Genomic DNA, 7971 nt, shown 5'->3' on the forward strand with positions numbered 1-7971 from the left:
CCTCCGCAGTTAACAACTTTAATTATTTACTCTGACTCCAGCAGCTCCACTTCCTTCCGAATGGGCACAAAGTTGCCTGCTTGTTGCTAAGCCCCCCCCCCGCCCCGGACCTGCTGTGCCGGCACTGAGAGTGGCAGCGGAGTCCCTGAGGCAGCTCCAGCAGGCTCCAAGCAGAGCACCCCACTTCTGCGGTGGGACCTCTACACCGCAGGGGATGGCAAGGCACTGCCCCAGAAAGGGGCAGGAGAAGAATTCAGGCTCCTGGGACTCCCATGAGGACTGCCCCTGCAGCTGGAATGGGTGCCCACAGGGTTGTCACAAATGTGGGCTGTCCCCAGCTTGTGCAAGGCACAGACACACACACACACACTGAGCTGCTTCCCAGCCCTGCGCCGGCACCCAGCCATGCTCCTGCATCCTCTGCCATGCCCAAGCGTGTGTCCAGGGCACCTGCAATACTCCATGCTCTGGCTGCTGCATGGCACCCACCCATGGCCATGGGCACTCATCCACAGCTGCTGGTCCCCAAAAGCATTGCATCCCCCAAAACCTCCCGCTGGTCCCCAAAACCATTGCAAACCTCCCCAGCCCAGCAGAGCCCTGAAAGACTTTCTGCATGAGGAGCACGGTGCTTCTGCACTGGGGACAGCAGGCTCAGAGGGGTTGTCCCCTGGTGAGGAGGTGACAGCAGAGCAGCCCCAAATTTAGCAGCATCGCAGCCTTTTGGGGAGGGTTGGCTCATTGGGTCCGCATTGCTGGAAAGCCTTCCCACCCACCCGTGCCTCAGGGGCTGCCAGCGCTGCCCCTGGGATGAAAACAAGGCAACCAAGTCTGGGGGTGCCCATGGGGGCTGTGCCCTACCCCAGGGGTGCACCCTGGAGGTGCTGTCAGCTGGGGACATGCTGGCTGTCAGCTCCAGGGGCCCAGATCCAGCACCGGGGTTTGAGCCATTCCCATTGCAGGTGCGGAGCCCTCGCCCACCTGCCAGCATTGATTTTACAACAGGAAGGCTCTGCCTGGAAATAAACAAACAAATCAAACCCCACACCCAAGCTTAGCCATGCTCTTTCCACTCCTCTAAATGGGTCAGGCGCTGGCAGGAGACCCGATGAGCACACTGCAGAACCCGAGCCACAGTGGGGATGAGCCTGGTCTCCCCACAGTGATGCTGGTGATGTTGGGCACAGGACAGGTTGGGGTACCTCTGGACCCCCACAGGCTGGGTGGGAGAAGATCCATCATGCTGGTTCCCAGGGCACCCTGCCTCGCTGGTTTTGTGGAGCAGGCTCTTCTCCCGAGATGTGTGACGGGCACACGTTGGGGCTGGCACAAGGCAGATGAGGGGTGGGAACCCGTCACTCACTGCTGGCTCTATGGCCCTGTTACCTATTTATCATTAAAATACTGATTCAGATATCACTTTCAATGAAGGGGAGGAGTGAGGCAGGGCGAAGTCACTCCACACTCTCCAATGACCCCTCTGGACAAGTTGCAAAGTCAGACAACAGCCAAGTCCTTATTTAAACACCACCAGCCCCTCAGCAGCCCCCCGCCCCCCCCGCCCCGTGTCCCAGAGGCACCCAGTCCCATCCACTCAGGAGAACATCTCCATCATGCCCATGGAGACCTATGCTCAAAACTCCTCTTCTGCAGGAAGAAATAAGTCACCAGGTCCCTTCCCAGGCTCCCAGGACTTCACTTCAGGCTCCTGCAGCATTTCCAGAAGTCATTAGGGAACCTGCTCATTAGTTTCTGAGTCAAAAGGCTTTTGACTCCAGCTCTGGACGAGCAGGGGGTGTGCTGCAAGCTCTCTTCAGGTCCCTCTCGCAAATGCACTCAGCTTCTGTGCTTTGATATGTGCTCCCGTCTAGACGGCACCAAAATCAAAGGCCTGGAGGCTTGTGAACGTGGTGGTTACTCACAACTGCTGGCCTCACTGCACCGTGCTCGGCCGCCACTGCGTCCCCACGCTCACCGCCGGCTCCAGAGGGATGGTCCTGGCTGCTCAGTGCTGCTGGGAAAAGGTACGGCTGGAGACTTCTGCAAAGCTCTGCTGATATGGAGAGACCCAGCCTGGGCTGGGGGGCAGCTCTGGCACCCAGCTGCATCCTGCACTGGGGCTGGGAGGATGCCGGCAGGGTCCGTCTGTGCCTTGGCCAGCGATGCCCACCCCAGAGGTGCACGCTGCAGCCCCTCTGCCCGTGCCCTCCAGCGTGGTGAAACAGAGGAGCATCCCTGAGCCGTCTGGCAGCCCAGCCGCTCCTGGGTTTACGCTTTTCCACAACGTCTTTTGGGAGATGATCGTTGGTTTTTAATTAATTGTGTTAAAAAGAAAAAAAAAAACCCAGCAACAAGTAACACAGCTCTTCCCACAGGGCAGCCCAGCCTGGGTCTGGAGCTGGTTTGGGGGGACTGGGCAGTGAGGGGAGGAAGGTGTCAAGCAGAGGGATGTGTCGCTGGCTGTTGATGTGCGCGTTGGTGTCAGTGGCCCCACTGCATCCCCGGGGAGCCCAGTGTGCCTGCCGCTGTTGGCTGCCGGTGTGAAAAGCTGGCTGGAGGCTGGGGAGTGAGGACGGATCCTGTCAGTGGATCGCGGGAACATGATGCTCTGTCAAATCTGCTCCTCGCTCATTTGCTTAGTGACCGTGACCGGCAGCAGCAGCCGAATACACGCCCGGCTATCCCCCTGTTTGGAAAAGACTTGTTTTGTCTGCAGTCATCTGGCTCATGAAAAATGCAGCCGCCCATTGCCTTGTACACGGAATTGGTTTTAACTCTGAATTCTCAGGTTTGGTGCCAGGAGAGGGACAGATCCGTCCTTAGCCAGCTGCGTGTGAAGGCACAGGGGGGGTTAGGTCCCCCCAGCTGAGCCCCCTGCCCCATCTCCCATCCTCACGCCCTCCATCCTGCCCCAGCCCTGCTAGGGCTGCTGGAGGACGCGCAGGGGACAAGACTTATGCCTCATCCCATTTCCAGCCTCCTCCCGGGCAGGGGTGCAATGCTGCCAGAGGAGCCCTCATAAATAACAGAAAAGGCGCTTTTCTGGAGCTGTGCCAGCCCCGTCACACAGGGACATGCATGCGCACACGGTGCCATCCCATGCTGCCCTGCCAGGCTGCCCTTCTCAGCCCCTGCACCCCAGTATTTTGGGAAAGGGATGGCAGCAGCCCCCCTGCAGCTCCCAGCAGGATGCTAAAGCCCCCAGGAGGGTCTTCAGGCAGTGCCCATGGCATAGGGCAGCGCTGGCTGGAGGAGACGGGGGCCGAGACAAATAGCTGCAGCATGTGGAGCACTTCAGCCTGGGTAGGACAGGGACGGATTTGCAAAAGGAAAGAGAAAAAAAAAAAACAAGCCAAAGAGAGTACAGTGGGAATCCGACAGTAACCATAGGCAATGGGAAGCTCATGGGGCTGGAGGAAGGGGAGGACCGGTGCAGGGCAGAGTCGGCACTGGGGAGGCAAAGCAGTTCAGCTTTCTATGCTGGGTCTGACCCAGAGCAGGCAACCAGTAGACAGGGGATGCTGACCCAAACGCCAATTGGGGCCTGATGGCAGTTAAATCTTCCCGGTCTGGGGAACCTCAAGGAGCTGCAAAGCCACCAGGCAGAGCTGGAGCAAGCCTGCATGCTGGTTTGGCCCAGATCTGGTGCGTGTGTGGAGAAACCACATCAGTGAACAGCTTTTCTGGAGTGCCTGGAATGAGGGCTGGGGAAATGGGAGCCCCAGCATGGTCCCAAGTGAGTGGCTGTGAGTGCACGAGGGGGGTGGTGAGTGGCCTGTCCTCCCATGATGGCACAGTGTGTCCCTGATCCTTCTCCTGGGGACATGGTCCTGGGGCTGGTGCTGGTGCCAGACACCCCAGATTGGGTCCAAAACCAGGTAACTCTCCTAGATCAGCACATCCCAGGGCTGGGACCTCTGTGTATTGACAAGACAGGCTGAGCTTCATGCTAATGGAGCGACACGGCACCCTCTGCTCTCTGGGCCATGCCCAAACGTGGGTGGAGGCTCAGCACTGGGTGCCTTGGGATGGGATGGGATGGGATGGGATGGGATGGGGTGGGAGAAAACAGTGACCTGCTTGATGCTTGGAACAGAGAGGACAGCAGTGCGGTGTGAGGTAGTCTCTATTCCCAGGTGCCCTGGGACTGTGCAGCCATGGGTGCTGACCCACGGGGCAAACAAGCCAGTGCCACGGTCCCTGGAGCCAGGAGGAACAGTGCTTGCTCCTGCTCAGCTTACCTGGCACAAGGTCGGCAGCTCCCATCTGGATGCACAGACACACGTGCCCATTGCTAGCACCTCTGGGCATCAATAAAACAACAGTCTCAGGAGAAGCAGCCGCTGCCAGCTGCAGCATCGACTGGACACTTCTGGATGCCTGGTGAGTGGGGAAGGGCTGTGCAGGCACAGCCCTCAGACACTGGGTTCAGGAGGTGGCACCGGCTGCCAGACCCCTCTCCCCGGGTTTTGGGGTAATCTTACCTGCCAGACACCATCAGCACTGCAGGATGGACCCATGCCATCCCAGGGCTGAAAGCCCCCAGGGCGGCACAGCAGGCAGGGCTGGTCAAGCCTCCCATCGCTGAGCTTCACAGGACTCAAGGGTACAGGCAGAAGCACAGCTCCCTCAGGGATGGGCCGCACTGTGGGACCACAGACAGCCCACACTCAGTCCCAGCTGGGTGATGCACTGTTCTTTCCCCCTGCTTTTGGCCGGCTGGTCCACACTGAGTGCAGGGAGCAGAGCAGCCGGCTGTACCCGCTGGACCAGGCAGCGAAGCCAGGTGCTGGGAGTGGAAAGACTCCTTAAATGTTTCTTGCACAGTAGGGGAAGAACAGCATGAGAGTACTTAAAATCTAGTGTCCTGCAAGCATCTCACACTTGCTAGTATCCAAAGGGGCCGCAGATTCATAAATCAATATCTTCAATAAAAAAAAGTTTCATGCAGCATAGGGAAGCCTGTATCAGACCGATCTTGGCAGATAAAGAGGAATTGATCTCCGAGCTAAAAAGCAGTGGTTGCTTAGGTGCAAGCGACCACGATGTGGCTTGAATCGAGCCCCCCCCCAATGCCGAACATGCCTGCAGCATCAAGCAGGCCAGTTCCACAAAGCTGAAAACAATTATGAGCTGAATCAGCTGGAAGAGCACATTTAATCTGAAAAATTTGAATCATAATTCCGAGCTGTGAAGAATACTTTACCAGCTACCCAAAGAGACAATCCCTCAATCAGGAGAGCAGAGGCCTGTTAAGAAAAGCGGGCAGCGTTAGACAAAAGTGAAACCAGCTGTAGAGAATGAAAGGAGCAATACACAGCAATCGGGGGAACGGGAAGCTGATCATTTCCAACCTTGCGAAGTGACAAAACAACCGTGGGAGACAATGGGAAGCGGCATTTGGACACCTGCAGCATCCTGCACATCCAGCATCCAGCATCAGCAGCGGGGCTGGGGGGGTTCAGCTGGGGTGGCTCAGGACCTGCCGTGCCCTCCCATGGGTGTCCAGCTGGGTGAAATGAGGAGCCACTTTCTGCTGGTGGGGGGGTTACAGAGGTGGAGGATACAGAACGGGGAGGTTGGAAAGAGCTGGATGCAGAGCTCTGCGTCCTGACATGCTGCTGCTCCATGAGCGGTGAGTAGCGGGGAGGTTTCAGGTGACTGGAAGCAGGCTGGTGTCGTGGTGGTGTTTGAAAAGGTCAGCCTGACATCCATCCTGGGCATTGCAGGGCTACGGAGCGGCTTGTACAGGGCTTGATGACGGAGGAGCCAGAGGAAGGTGGCATAACCAGCACTGGTCAATGCGGGTTTGTGGGAAACATGTGGTGTCAGCTTGACAGGATCATTTCAGGGTATGAGACAGGTTTGATGGCCAAAGGGAACAGTGCAGACCTCTGGGGTTACTTCTCCTTGCTTATGAGCCAGAGAGCCATCCTTCCTCTAGCCCTCTGTGCCCCCAGCAGCTGAGGCACAAGCCCAGCTCCTTGCTCCCTGAAGGGGACACAGGGGCTTTGGGGAGAGCCCCCACACCATTGCACCTACTCCAGGAGATGCTGAAATCCCTGATCTGAAGGGCTGATCCTGCCAGGGTCCACAGCCATACAGCCTGCTCTCACACAGGGATGGCTACTGCAACCCCAGCCAGCACAGAGACCTGTGGATCAAACCCCTGTGCTGAGGGCTGGAAGGATGAGAACAGCAATGGATTTGGGTGCAGGATGCCCGCGAAGAGAGGTCAGACAATCAGATGGAGTAGAAAGGCTGGAGCCCCGGGCTCAGCTACCATGCTGGGCTGCAGCATGCCAGGCTCAGCCCCGTTCTCTGTGGGGCCAGTGGGCAGAGAGCACCCCACTGCAGTTAGGCCGTCCCCGAGTTCAAAGCAGCTCATAAGCTGCTCAGCTAATGCTGATTTATCACCACCTGGAGCCACGGCACATCCCGCCCGCACAGCGTCGCTGAGCCAGCTCCGGCTCGTCCCCATCTCTGCCTGCGAGGAGGGTCAGTCCCCTGCCTGCTGCGGGGATGGGCTTCCCCGCCAGTGTCCTGCCTGCGTCCTCCTCCCGAGGCAGCTGGATTTTGTCCTTGCAAATGGTATTAAAAAATGCGTGGAGGGGCCGCTGGAATTGGTTGCAGCTGTATTGTGTCTCAAGGTCTGCTCTCCCCTCACAGGCAAGGGGTTGCACGCAGACCTTCTGGACGGAGCCGCTCTGGCCTCATTAACCGGACGGATGGAGCGGGGAGGGGAGGAGGACGCAAGAGCAATGCGTGAATCAGAGCTCTGAGACCTTGAAGAAACCTTATTTTATTCTGAGAGAGGCTGGGGCTGCGGGGCTGTGGCCTTGGGTGGATATTAAGGATGCAGGCACAGAGCCGGCAAGAGGAGCGAAGTTGCAAGCTGGGCAGGTGTTGACAAGCAAATGGCAGCTCCTCCAGGAGAGCATTTCAGGAGGACCTGCACCATGGCCTGCAGCGGGCATGCTGCCGGTCCCCCTCGCACATGACAGAAAGGGCAATGGCATCAGAGCGCTGCAGGCTTTTGCAGGGACTGAAAAATTGATGAGAGCCTCTAATCTGTAAACCCTTCTGGCAGAGGAGGGACGGTGGAGCATTTGGCACGGGCAGCGCTTGTGTTCCTGCGCGCTGACAAATGCCGGCACACCACACCAACCCTGCCCACCGCGGGTGCTGAGGGGGACATGCCAACGGCACCGTGGTGAGCACGTGCATCGGGAGAGGCACTGGCAAAAGTGCACCGGGGAGCACAGCCGGGGAGGCAGGCACCATGTGAAAACCCAGCCCGGTGCTCATTGAGAAACCCAGCGGCTCGCTGGCACGTCAGCACACAGCAAGCAGTGTGGCAGCGCGAGGATGGGAGTGCATATCCCAGAGCTCCAGTCCCTGGTGTGTTTTTTCTCTCTTCCCCTCATTTCTGTTCATAAAGGTCTGAGCTTAAGTAATGAGGTTTTTTTTTTTCTTCTGCAGGAAGATACACAAGTGTGCCAATGTAAATTGCTCCATTTGGAGGGCTAATTGCACTAAAAGGCAGCCTGATCTGTGGTTTTTCTCTATTTTACATTAGCAGCTGAGCTGTCAGATCTGAAATGGAAACTCATTTTTAAGACTTTGCATTTACAGTGGCTTCAACAATGAAAAATGTTCCCTGACAGTAATAGAAGGCAAACCTCATTAGAGAAACTTAAACCAAAGCGGCACAGTGCTAAAGCCCTCAGGCTGCTTCCAAGCATCTTAAGAGGGAACAAGAGCATTTTTCACATGACTCTCTCTGCCCGTGGAGTGCTCTGGCTCTTCTTGACTATTGCTGTGCCCGCAGGAGCAGTACATCTGACATGCACAGTGTTTCAACAGAGATGGCAAATGGCTTTTTCTCAGCGGCGCAGGCTGCCGAGGCGTTTCAGGGCGGAGAACCCAGCTTGCTCGAAACAGCTGCTTTGCCTACTCCTGGGCTGGCAT

This window comes from Harpia harpyja, chromosome 20, assembly GCF_026419915.1.
Source record: "Harpia harpyja isolate bHarHar1 chromosome 20, bHarHar1 primary haplotype, whole genome shotgun sequence".
NCBI classification, from domain to species: Eukaryota; Metazoa; Chordata; class Aves; order Accipitriformes; family Accipitridae; genus Harpia; species Harpia harpyja.